The sequence below is a fragment of the Carassius auratus genome, linkage group LG28B, assembly GCF_003368295.1.
Source record: "Carassius auratus strain Wakin linkage group LG28B, ASM336829v1, whole genome shotgun sequence".
Taxonomy (NCBI): Eukaryota; Metazoa; Chordata; class Actinopteri; order Cypriniformes; family Cyprinidae; genus Carassius; species Carassius auratus.
In genome coordinates this window covers 3,646,243-3,660,607 of record NC_039293.1, presented here as the reverse complement: position 1 = coordinate 3,660,607, position 14,365 = coordinate 3,646,243, and positions in this window count along the sequence as shown.

Below are 14,365 nucleotides of genomic sequence, written 5' to 3'. Positions count from 1 at the left end.
TTATATCAAAAGCATTGTCTTTTGCATTTCACATAATTCACACTATCAAAAATAAAATATGCATGTGTGATTAATATTGCATCTATTGTGGTATTATTAACATTAAAATATCATGATCATATATCTCCTCAGGATGTGTCACTTTACATCACTTAGCATTGTACGGGTATTAATTTAACAGAGGTGGCAAAATGTGGTTTAGTCTGAAATAAACTAATAAAATATCAGAATCCAACTGTATACAGTAAACATAAATATTTACCTCAGAATACCTCTTTATGCATTCTTTTTGTATGAACTGAACTATGGACTGCTGACACCAATCAGACATGGAGCGGCAACATTATCACAATATGACAAGTAAAGAAACAGATAAATCAATACATTCATGCACGCGCATTTACACTCATAGCAGATAGCGGCAGAGAATGAAACTGAAAGTAAACACGCCCACTAGGTCACGTGCACATTAGCAAGACTACCCTTACAAACGAATAAGGAATTTGTCACATTTAATAAATACAGTAAGTAATAATTCATAGTGCAGGGTGAGTGAACTTTTGAAAAGCTGCATTTTGTCATGGGTGGGTTCATTATTCCTGCTACTCCAAAACATTGTATTTTTCTGCATGTTCATAATACGTAAAATTCACACTGGCATTTTTTTTAACTCATGTGCTTTGTTCAAAATATATTATAATTGATATTAACACTGATGAACTTTGTAACTTTAATGTAGGTCAGGTGACTACACGAGCAGAAAGCGCACGTTCACGCAGACGCAGAACGCGATGTTTGTGGATATTTTCTCCTGCTACAGTTTACTAAAAAGCAGGGACAGGTTTTAGACGTAACTGTGCCCTGGGATCGAGTTAATAAGGCCTCCTCGTGTGAATTTCAGCTGGGTCCCTCTCTCAGTTATCCGTGAGTACACACACTGTTTGCTCTTTATCGAGAGGATCTTCACGTTCTGACGCTGTTTTGAGTCTCATTCTGAATGCGTTAGTTTCGGTTTTGTTGAAGGATCATTCTACAGAGATGTACAGATTTGGTAGAGCAAGATGTCCTAATATGTATTTATTTTTCTAATATTTAAACTTAGAACACATTATTAGATTACCTTTTGACTTTATGGATATACTTAAATGACAGCTTAATTTTTTATTATTATCTTTTGTGTGTGTGTGTTTGTATTTGTGTGTGTGTGCAATTGTTTTTTTCTTTTTTTTCTTTTTACAAAATGTCTTCTGCAAGGTACACACCAGATGTTGTCAATCCTGGTATACTCGCTAATTTAAGTAGTTCAATCCATTTGTATGATAGTTTTTTTTTTTAAATTAAAACTAAATTCGAATTTGCAAATAAATCAAAATACGAATTATATTCGAATTTAAAGTGCATAATTTTAGTTAGGGTGAAGAAAAGCTTTTGGCTTCTCTCCTGAGGCCACAAGAGGGCGCATTGGGCAAAATATTACCAATGCACGTTTATTCAAAACATAAGAAAATATGACTCTGAAAAAAGTGCATAATTTTTTTTATAATGTTTATAAACCAATAATAATTGAGTAGCTTAAAGAACTAATAAACAAATCAGCACCATGTGTACATGCATAGTTTAATACAAAGGGGTAAAAGCCAATCACACAGAGTACAGTTTTCATTTAAACATGAGATGCAGTGGGATGGGGAAAACCCACCATAAAGTCTCAAGATATGTTTTTAAAAAAAGTGAACCCACCTTCATTTTACATGGCTTTCTAAACATGCGGCTCTATTGTGTGAGACGCGAGTGCAAGGGTAATAGAAGATGTCCCTTTCTAGAAAATGCATGAAATAAGCGTTCTGTGTAAATGGCTTGGTTTCAGATTTGATGTAAACAAGATCTTCTCCACATTCTCTTTTTCCGAGATATTTTGATTGAACATCGTAGCAGCACTGCATCTAGTTGCTTCAACTGAATAGGTTAACAAAAACATTATAATGCAATGACACTTTATTATTGTCATCACATCTCGTGCGCCACTGATAAAGGGCAAAGTATAATTTGACCATGCGCACAGAATCAGTACTTTATGGAATATAAAAGAAAAGGGACAGAATTGCTGCAGTAAAGCCTTTATTGGCAAAATGAAATTGCTGTCAGTGATCATAAAAAAAATAAAAATAAAAAAAACAGAAAACCATACAGCCTATACCAACTTTGCCTTATGCCCCCTACACATTTTCCTCCTTGTCAAGAGATCAGAGAGCTTTATTATCAAGTATGTTTACACACATAATGAATTTGACTTGGTGACAGGAGCTTCCAGTGCAGAAGAAAGTGCAGATATAGTGAAATAAATACATGATTGTGCAGACATACACAAGAATTATACACAGGAACACTACTGTAATATAAGACTTATATAGAAAAAACAGAAAATTAAATAATGCACCATATACAGAAGTACAAATAGGGGGTAAAATATGTCATTGTTTAAATTAATGTACACATAGGTTATTTACAAGTGTGCAGTTCACAAATTAACAATTTTCAGTTTTCTATGTATAAATGTGTCATTTACGATGAACAGTGTATTGATTTGAATGTTTTAACTGTTCATATATATATATATATATATATATATATATATATATATATATATATAATATTATTATTATTATTATTATTTTATTTTTTATTTTTTATTAAAACTGATTTTTCAGCACTCCAGTCTTCAGTGTCACACGATCCTTCAGAAATCATTTTTATATACTGATCCTGTCTTTGGGTTTGTAGAGTTTGGTCTCTCTCTAACTTGATCTACAGATGTCTTCACTGTCAGCTCTCGTCTCTCATTTGATGAGGAAGAGAAATCAGTTTCTCAACTCAGAGACAAACTGCAGCAGTTCTGCAAAGAGGAGGCAGAGATGTCGTCTTCTAGAGGTTTAATAGGTTTAATTTATTCCCAGAAATATGTTCAGAACCATTCAGTAAATATAAAAACAGTTGTTGATTTAATATCCTCTTGACATGAGAATTAAACTGCAGATGTGTTTTGATATTCATAGTGAAAACTGTACAGATCATTCTGACTCCTGAATATCAGGCCAGAGAAGAGTTTCTACAAAGTGAGTTGTTTTTGTTTTTAACTAAATCAATGATATAGGATTGTTTTCACTTGTTTTTGTAAGTTAGCAGGCTTCAAATAATATACAAATGTTATTATGTTGTGTCGGTGCACAGTGATGATCAGTGACCGCGCTTTACAGTAGTGAAAAACACATTTGGTTGCTGAGAATTTTAATTGTTTTGACTATGTAGCCATTTTATCTACAGCACAAAAGTGTTTAAAACGTTCAACACATGCTTCATAGAGTTCATAAGTGCAAATGCTTGTCATGTAACACAGTTTGTTAACACATTACTGTTAGCAGTAACATACTGTTACCAGTTAAATGCATGTTTTTTGCACAGTTAGCAAAAAATGAAAATAATTAATCAGGTATCTTCTTTAGATTTCCACCTCTTGACTGTGGATCCAAATTCAGTGAATAACTGGCTCCATCTGTCTGAGGGAAAAACAGTGTTGACGTTTGCTGACAAATACCAGTCGTATCCTGATCATCCAGACAGATTTGACTGTTGGACCGAGGCACTGTGTAGAGAGAGTGTGACGGGACGCTGCTACTGGGAGGTGGAGTGGACTGGTGATGGGAGGTTAGGAGTAGATATAGGAGTGACATATAAGAGCATCAGCAGAAAGGAAGAGGGTCCTCCGAGTGCTGCTGGACGTAACGATCAGTCCTGGAGTCTGTTCTGCTCTCCAGACTACTGCTCATTCTGGCACAATAACACAGAGACTGTCCTTCCTGTAGTCAATATCTCCAGTACAATAGGAGTGTATGTGGATCACAGCGCAGGGATTTTGTCCTTCTACAGCGTCTCTGACACAATGAGTCTCTTACACAGATTCCAGACCTCATTCACTCAGCCGCTTTATGCACTGCTTGGACTAGAAAATGATACAACAGTGAAACTATGTCATCTGACCAATTAAATCACACAGTTTGTTTTGTCAAGTCAAGTCAAGTCACCTTTATTTATATAGCGCTTTAAACAAAATACATTGCGTCAAAGCAACTGAACAACATTCATTAGGAAAACAGTGTCTCAATAATGCAAAATGATCGTTAAAGGTAGTTCATCATTGAATTCAGGTATGTCATCTCTGTTCAGTTAAATACTGTCTGTGCATTTATTTGTAATCAAGTCAATGATATCGCTGTAGATGAAGTGATCCCAACTAAGCAAGCCAGAGGCGACAGCGGCAAGGAACCGAAACTCCATCGGTGACAGAATGGAGAAAAAAACCTTGGGAGAAACCAGGCTCAGTTGGGGGGTCAGTTCTCCTCTGAACAGACGAAACCAGTAGTTCAATTCCAGGCTGCAGCAAAGTCAGATTGTGCAGAAGAATCATCTGTTTCCTGTGGTCTTGTCCTGGTGGTCCTCTGAGACAAGGTCTTTACAGGGGATCTGTATCTGGGGCTCTAGTTGTCCTGGTCTCCGCTGTCTTTCAGGGCAGTAGAGGTCCTTTCTAGGTGCTGATCCACCATCTGGTCTGGATACGTACTGGATCCGGATGACTGCAGTGACCCTCTGATCTGGACACAGACTGGATCTGGTGGCTACGGTGACCTCGGAACAAGAGAGAAACAGACAAATATTAGCGTAGATGCCAGTCTTCTAATGATGTAGCAAGTACATCAGGTGTTATGGGAAGCATTACAATAGTCTAACCTTGAAGTCATAAATGCATGGATTAACATTTCTGCATTTGACATTGAGAGCATAGGCCGTAATTTAGATATATTTTTGAGATGGAAAAATGCAGTTTTACAAATGCTAGAAACGTGGCTTTCTAAGGAAAGATTGCGATCAAGTAGCACACCTAGGTTCCTAACTGATGACGAAGAATTGACAGAGCAACCATCAAGTCTTAGACAGTGTTCTAGGTTATTACAAGCAGAGTTTTTAGGTCCTATAATTAACACCTCTGTTTTTTTCAGAATTTAGCAGTAAGAAATTACTCGTCATCCAGTTTTTTATATCGACTATGCATTCCATTAGTTTTTCAAATTGGTGTGTTTCACCGGGCCGGGAGGAAATATAGAGCTGAAAATCATCAGCATAACAGTGAAAGCTAACACCATGTTTCCTGATGATATCTCCCAAGGGTAACATATAAAGCGTGAACAGTAGCGGCTAGGGCTGGGATAAACGATTATTTTTTAAACAATTAATTTAGCGATTATTTTTTCGATGCATCGATTAATCTAACGATTAATTTTTCAGACCGATTCGATTTCGATTATCTCTCCATTAATTGACTACTAACAATTTATACATGTTGATTTACATATCTGAATGAAAAAAACATGAATTCCTTAACATTTCAATATATGTTTATTGCTCTTAAAATTACAAAATAAACGACTGACTAAGAATGCATTTGCACTTGTATAGAGATAGCATTCAATAAAACCTTGAAGCCTTGAAAACACATAGCTTACTGAAACAAGCTTACTGAACACATAGGGCCTAGCTTACTGAAAAAAGTTCTTCTTTCAGATGAAAATAACAACAAATTGTTGTCTAGCATTCAATAAGAAAAGTCACCCAAAATACTTGTTTAGAGCAATTGAAAGAATACAGTAACCAATGTAAACTTGAGGGCTTTAAGCTAATACAGAGAGTGCTTTCCCCAAAAAAATAAAATAAATAAAATAAAAAATAACAGTGGGAGCCAGCAGCCTGTCATGGAAAAAAAAAATCTCCGAATGCTCGAAGTGAAACTTTGGCGTTCCGCCCTTTTTCTATCGTGTCTAATGATTTTGGTTAATATACACGAGGGAGGGAAAGAGAGAGCAAAACAGTGCTTGTGTAGTTTGAAGACTGTGAGTCCGCGAGCGCGCGTGAAACTTTGGTGTTTCGCCTTTTTTCTATCGTGTTTAATGATTTTGATTAATATGCACAAGGGAGAGAGAGAGAGAGAGAGAGCAAGAAGCGCTCGTGTTGTTTGAAGACTGTGAGTGCGCGCGCACAGCCGGGGCTCTCTCTCGTACGCGCCCTGTCATTAGGGCTAGCACTTTTTTCCAGGGATTTCAGAACAGCGTAACAAATATTGCGTCATCGGGCAGGCGTGGCCTATTTGATAATTTGCATAGGTCAACGACCATGCGCAGATGGAAGGAAAGCCGTTAACTAAAATTGCTTCAAATAGCGTTACTTCTCCGAGATCGTGGGTGTTTCTCATATTATATTCATACTGTTACAACTAAAGGTAACCTTTCCGCGATCAAGGGGTGTTTCGTGTCAAATTAAATTCATACAGTTAAAATTACATTAACACTGTTATAACTTCAGATCCCTGTCCTGATCTCAGGCGTTTCATGTCAAATTACATTAATACAGTTATATCTTCAGATACCCGTCCTGATCTTAGGTGTTTCATGTCAAATTACATTAATACAGTTATATCTTCAGATACCTGTCCTGATCTTAGGTGTTTCATGTCAAATTACATTAATACAGTTATATCTTCAGATACCTGTCCTGATCTCAGGTGTTTCATGTCAAATTACATTAATACAGTTATATCTTCAGATACCTGTCCTGATCTCAGGTGTTTCATGTCAAATTACATTAATACAGTTATATCTTCAGATACCTGTCCTGATCTCAGGTGTTTCATGTCAAATTACATTAATACAGTTATATCTTCAGATCCCTGTCCTGATCTCAGGTGTTTCATGTCAAATTACATTAATACAGTTATATCTTCAGATCCCTGTCCTGATCTCAGGTGTTTCATGTCAAATTACATTAATACAGTTATATCTTCAGATCCCTGTCCTGATCTCAGGTGTTTCATGTCAAATTACATTAATACAGTTATATCTTCAGATCCCTGTCCTGATCTTAGGTGTTTCATGTCAAATTACATTAATACAGTTATATCTTCAGATCCCTGTCCTGATCTCAGGTGTTTCATGTCAAATTACATTAATACAGTTATATCTTCAGATCCCTGTCCTGATCTCAGGTGTTTCATGTCAAATTACATTAATACAGTTATATCTTCAGATACCTGTCCTGATCTCAGGTGTTTCATGTCAAATTACATTAATACAGTTATATCTTCAGTAACTTCAGATACCTGTCCTGATCTCAGGTGTTTCATGTCAAATTACATTAATACAGTTATATCTTCAGATACCTGTCCTGATCTCAGGTGTTTCATGTCAAATTACATTAATACAGTTATATCTTCAGATCCCTGTCCTGATCTCAGGTGTTTCATGTCAAATTACATTAATACAGTTATATCTTCAGATCCCTGTCCTGATCTCAGGTGTTTCATGTCAAATTACATTAATACAGTTATATCTTCAGTAACTTCAGATACCTGTCCTGATCTCAGGTGTTTCATGTCAAATTACATTAATACAGTTATATCTTCAGATCCCTGTCCTGATCTCAGGTGTTTCATGTCAAATTACATTAATACAGTTATATCTTCAGATCCCTGTCCTGATCTCAGGTGTTTCATGTCAAATTACATTAATACAGTTATATCTTCAGATCCCTGTCCTGATCTCAGGTGTTTCATGTCAAATTACATTAATACAGTTATATCTTCAGATCCCTGTCCTGATCTCAGGTGTTTCATGTCAAATTACATTAATACAGTTATATCTTCAGATCCCTGTCCTGATCTCAGGTGTTTCATGTCAAATTACATTAATACAGTTATATCTTCAGTAACTTCAGATCCCTGTCCTGATCTCAGGTGTTTCATGTCAAATTACATTAATACAGTTATATCTTCAGATACCTGTCCTGATCTCAGGTGTTTCATGTCAAATTACATTAATACAGTTATATCTTCAGTAACTTCAGATACCTGTCCTGATCTCAGGTGTTTCATGTCAAATTACATTAATACAGTTATATCTTCAGATACCTGTCCTGATCTCAGGTGTTTCATGTCAAATTACATTAATACAGTTATATCTTCAGATCCCTGTCCTGATCTCAGGTGTTTCATGTCAAATTATATTAATACAGTTATATCTTCAGATCCCTGTCCTGATCTCAGGTGTTTCATGTCAAATTACATTAATACAGTTATATCTTCAGATCCCTGTCCTGATCTCAGGTGTTTCATGTCAAATTACATTAATACAGTTATATCTTCAGATCCCTGTCCTGATCTCAGGTGTTTCATGTCAAATTACATTAATACAGTTATATCTTCAGATACCTGTCCTGATCTCAGGTGTTTCATGTCAAATTACATTAATACAGTTATATCTTCAGTAACTTCAGATACCTGTCCTGATCTCAGGTGTTTCATGTCAAATTACATTAATACAGTTATATCTTCAGATACCTGTCCTGATCTCAGGTGTTTCATGTCAAATTACATTAATACAGTTATATCTTCAGATCCCTGTCCTGATCTCAGGTGTTTCATGTCAAATTACATTAATACAGTTATATCTTCAGATACCTGTCCTGATCTCAGGTGTTTCATGTCAAATTATATTAATACAGTTATATCTTCAGTAACTTCAGATCCCTGTCCTGATCTCAGGTGTTTCATGTCAAATTACATTAATACAGTTATATCTTCAGATACCTGTCCTGATCTCAGGTGTTTCATGTCAAATTACATTAATACAGTTATATCTTCAGTAACTTCAGATACCTGTCCTGATCTCAGGTGTTTCATGTCAAATTACATTAATACAGTTATATCTTCAGATACCTGTCCTGATCTCAGGTGTTTCATGTCAAATTACATTAATACAGTTATATCTTCAGATCCCTGTCCTGATCTCAGGTGTTTCATGTCAAATTACATTAATACAGTTATATCTTCAGATCCCTGTCCTGATCTCAGGTGTTTCATGTCAAATTATATTAATACAGTTATATCTTCAGATCCCTGTCCTGATCTCAGGTGTTTCATGTCAAATTACATTAATACAGTTATATCTTCAGATCCCTGTCCTGATCTCAGGTGTTTCATGTCAAATTACATTAATACAGTTATATCTTCAGATCCCTGTCCTGATCTCAGGTGTTTCATGTCAAATTACATTAATACAGTTATATCTTCAGATACCTGTCCTGATCTCAGGTGTTTCATGTCAAATTACATTAATACAGTTATATCTTCAGTAACTTCAGATACCTGTCCTGATCTCAGGTGTTTCATGTCAAATTACATTAATACAGTTATATCTTCAGATACCTGTCCTGATCTCAGGTGTTTCATGTCAAATTACATTAATACAGTTATATCTTCAGATCCCTGTCCTGATCTCAGGTGTTTCATGTCAAATTACATTAATACAGTTATATCTTCAGATACCTGTCCTGATCTCAGGTGTTTCATGTCAAATTATATTAATACAGTTATATCTTCAGTAACTTCAGATCCCTGTCCTGATCTCAGGTGTTTCATGTCAAATTACATTAATACAGTTATATCTTCAGATACCTGTCCTGATCTCAGGTGTTTCATGTCAAATTATATTAATACAGTTATATCTTCAGATCCCTGTCCTGATCTCAGGTGTTTCATGTCAAATTACATTAATACAGTTATATCTTCAGATCCCTGTCCTGATCTCAGGTGTTTCATGTCAAATTACATTAATACAGTTATATCTTCAGATCCCTGTCCTGATCTCAGGTGTTTCATGTCAAATTACATTAATACAGTTATATCTTCAGATACCTGTCCTGATCTCAGGTGTTTCATGTAAATTAATACAGTTATATCTTCAGATACCCGTCCTGATCTCAGGTGTTTCATGTCAAATTACATTAATACAGTTATATCTTCAGATACCTGTCCTGATCTCAGGTGTTTCATGTCAAATTACATTAATACAGTTATATCTTCAGATCCCTGTCCTGATCTCAGGTGTTTCATGTCAAATTACATTAATACAGTTATATCTTCAGATCCCTGTCCTGATCTCAGGTGTTTCATGTCAAATTACATTAATACAGTTATATCTTCAGATACCTGTCCTGATCTCAGGTGTTTCATGTAAATTAATACAGTTATATCTTCAGATACCCGTCCTGATCTCAGGTGTTTCATGTCAAATTACATTAATACAGTTATATCTTCAGATACCTGTCCTGATCTCAGGTGTTTCATGTCAAATTACATTAATACAGTTATATCTTCAGATACCCGTCCTGATCTCAGGTGTTTCATGTCAAATTACATTAATACAGTTATATCTTCAGATACCTGTCCTGATCTCAGGTGTTTCATGTCAAATTACATTAATACAGTTATATCTTCAGATACCTGTCCTGATCTCAGGTGTTTCATGTCAAATTACATTAATACAGTTATATCTTCAGATCCCTGTCCTGATCTCAGGTGTTTCATGTCAAATTACATTAATACAGTTATATCTTCAGTAACTTCAGATCCCTGTCCTGATCTCAGGTGTTTCATGTCAAATTACATTAATACAGTTATATCTTCAGTAACTTCAGATACCTGTCCTGATCTCAGGTGTTTCATGTCAAATTACATTAATACAGTTATATCTTCAGATCCCTGTCCTGATCTCAGGTGTTTCATGTCAAATTACATTAATACAGTTATATCTTCAGATCCCTGTCCTGATCTCAGGTGTTTCATGTCAAATTACATTAATACAGTTATATCTTCAGTAACTTCAGATACCTGTCCTGATCTCAGGTGTTTCATGTCAAATTACATTAATACAGTTATATCTTCAGATCCCTGTCCTGATCTCAGGTGTTTCATGTCAAATTACATTAATACAGTTATATCTTCAGATACCTGTCCTGATCTCAGGTGTTTCATGTCAAATTACATTAATACAGTTATATCTTCAGATACCTGTCCTGATCTCAGGTGTTTCATGTCAAATTACATTAATACAGTTATATCTTCAGATCCCTGTCCTGATCTCAGGTGTTTCATGTCAAATTACATTAATAGAGTTATATCTTCAGTAACTTCAGATCCCTGTCCTGATCTCAGGTGTTTCATGTCAAATTACATTAATACAGTTATATCTTCAGATACCTGTCCTGATCTCAGGTGTTTCATGTCAAATTACATTAATACAGTTATATCTTCAGATACCTGTCCTGATCTCAGGTGTTTCATGTCAAATTACATTAATACAGTTATATCTTCAGTAACTTCAGATCCCTGTCCTGATCTCAGGTGTTTCATGTCAAATTACATTAATACAGTTATATCTTCAGATACCTGTCCTGATCTCAGGTGTTTCATGTCAAATTACATTAATACAGTTATATCTTCAGTAACTTCAGATACCTGTCCTGATCTCAGGTGTTTCATGTCAAATTACATTAATACAGTTATATCTTCAGATACCTGTCCTGATCTCAGGTGTTTCATGTCAAATTACATTAATACAGTTATATCTTCAGATCCCTGTCCTGATCTCAGGTGTTTCATGTCAAATTACATTAATACAGTTATATCTTCAGATACCTGTCCTGATCTCAGGTGTTTCATGTCAAATTACATTAATACAGTTATATCTTCAGTAACTTCAGATACCTGTCCTGATCTCAGGTGTTTCATGTCAAATTACATTAATACAGTTATGACTTCAGATCCCTGTCCTGATCTCAGGTGTTTCATGTCAAATTACATTAATACTTATAACTTCAGATACCTGTCCTGATCATTTCATGTTCACAATATACTATTCAGTTATGTTATAACTATTTCACTTCAATAAGTTTACTGACTTTACATGAGTTCTATCACACAAGACAAGTCTGCAGTTAAACCTCAGATTTTATTCATCTCAGTACTTTTCCAAAGCCGACTGCTTGTAAAGAAAACCCATGTCACTATTCATAATTATATCCTAAATTGAATTTACACAGAAAGATCATATTTAGTTTGATAATGTTTGAAGGACTGGTTGGTTCAGGGCTTACAGGATCTTCTGATGTATCATCTCCCAAACCATCACTTTTCTGAAGAGTGGACTGTCACACCACAGAGAAAGAAATAGATAAATCAAGAGCATAATAAAATGTTTGAGGGTTAAAATGTGTGAACAGGAACACTGTTGTACCTGTCTGAATGTGAGTGGCTTATCAAACACATGATTAAATATTTTGTGATTAGCATTAACTTTAATAACCATGTTTGGTTTGTATTAAAACTTACAGTAAAACATAAGTACTAACGTTACTGCACGTTTTACGTTTTTTGGTTGTTTATTTGTTTTCGAAAATAGCTTAACTGATAATAAAACATAATATATTAAATACCGTGTAATATCTACCTTTATGACTGTTTTCTCCATCGTAGGTATGATTGTATTTATCCTTCGTTATCCATCTGAGTTGATCCTAGGATTAAAAAATGCCCGCGCAAAAAAACCCCCCAAAAAACAAAAACGCATTCTGCGCATGATCGGTGACCTTTTTTATGAAAGAGGGCGTTTTACCAAGACCTGCAGAAACGCCCATTTTACGTCGTGGTAATGAAACCCCTGGAATTTAGTGTATGCCGTCATCGCTCACCGATCAAATAAGGCTTTGACAGCCGCCAAAAAAAAGATCAATGCAGAAAAAACCCTGGATTGGTTATATAAGGTTGGACAGAATGTTGATCCGGCCATCGCGTATATTCAGCGCACATAAGGTAAACGTTTTGCAAACGTTTTTAGAGGAATAAAAACAGGTCGATGAATCGATGCGCATATTTTGCGTCGACGTCATCGATGACCTCGACGCGTTGTCCCAGCCCTAGCAGCGGCCCTAGTACTGAGCCTTGAGGTACTCCATACTGCACTTGTGATCGATATGATACCTCTTCATTCTCTGCTACGAATTGTTGATTTTGTCATTTATGATGATAAATCAGTACCAGTAAGATGTCATTGGGCTTAATAATAATAATAAAATGTAAATCAAGATTATAGCTGAACTTTTAATAACCACTGATAATTAAGTGTAAAATGTCTCATCAGATGAGTATAGCTAATAACAGTAGTGTTAGCGCTGATAATGACTGTTGAAAATGTTTGAATCTACTGTTCTGACATTGACCTGTAAAATTCACCTGAATAAATTGATGGTTCAATAATAAACAACAATAACAAAATCAGTTTATTAATAAATACATGCATAAATAATTAAAACGTTCTTCTGTTGTGATTGTATAATTTAGATTTAATTTAATATTGTATACAATCTGACACGTATTAAATGATAACATTTTTATTATTTTATTATAACATTTAACATTATTACTATTTTATTATTTTGATTAGTTCAGATTCTTCGACAGCAGCCATTAAATGCGTTTAATTTTTAATCAAACACTTTTAGTTCTGCTGACTGTACACACTTTTATTACATCAAAATACAGTATTGTTCAAAATAATAGCAGTACAATGTGACTAACCAGAATAATCAAGGTTTTTAGTATATTTTTTATTGCTACGTGGCAAACAAGTTACCAGTAGGTTCAGTAGATTGTCAGAAAACAAACAAGACCCAGCATTCATGATATGCACGCTCTTAAGGCTGTGCAATTGGGCAATTAGTTGAAAGGGGTGTGTTCAAAAAAATAGCAGTGTCTACCTTTGACTGTACAAACTCAAAACTATTTTGTACAAACATTTTTTTTTACTGGGATTAAGCAATCCTGTGAATCACTAAACTAATATTTAGTTGTATGACCACAGTTTTTTAAAACTGCTTGACATCTGTGTGGCATGGAGTCAACCAACTTGTGGCACCTCTCAGCTGTTATTCCACTCCATGATTCTTTAACAACATTCCACAATTCATTCACATTTCTTGGTTTTGCTTCAGAAACAGCATTTTTGATATCACCCCACAAGTTCTCAATTGGATTAAGGTCTGGAGATTGGGCTGGCCACTCCATAACATTAATTTTGTTGGTTTGGAACCAAGACTTTGCCCGTTTACTAGTGTGTTTTGGGTCATTGTCTTGTTGAAACAACCATTTCAAGGGCATGTCCTCTTCAGCATAGGGCAACATGACCTCTTCAAGTATTTTAACATATGCAAACTGATCCATGATCCCTGGTATGCGATAAATAGGCCCAACACCATAGTAGGAGAAACATGCCCATATCATGATGCTTGCACCTCCATGCTTCACTGTCTTCACGGTGTACTGTGGCTTGAATTCAGAGTTTGGGGGTCGTCTCACAAACTGCCTGTGGCCCTTGGACCCAAAAAGAACAATTTTACTCTCATCAGTCCACAAAATGTTCCTCCATTTCTC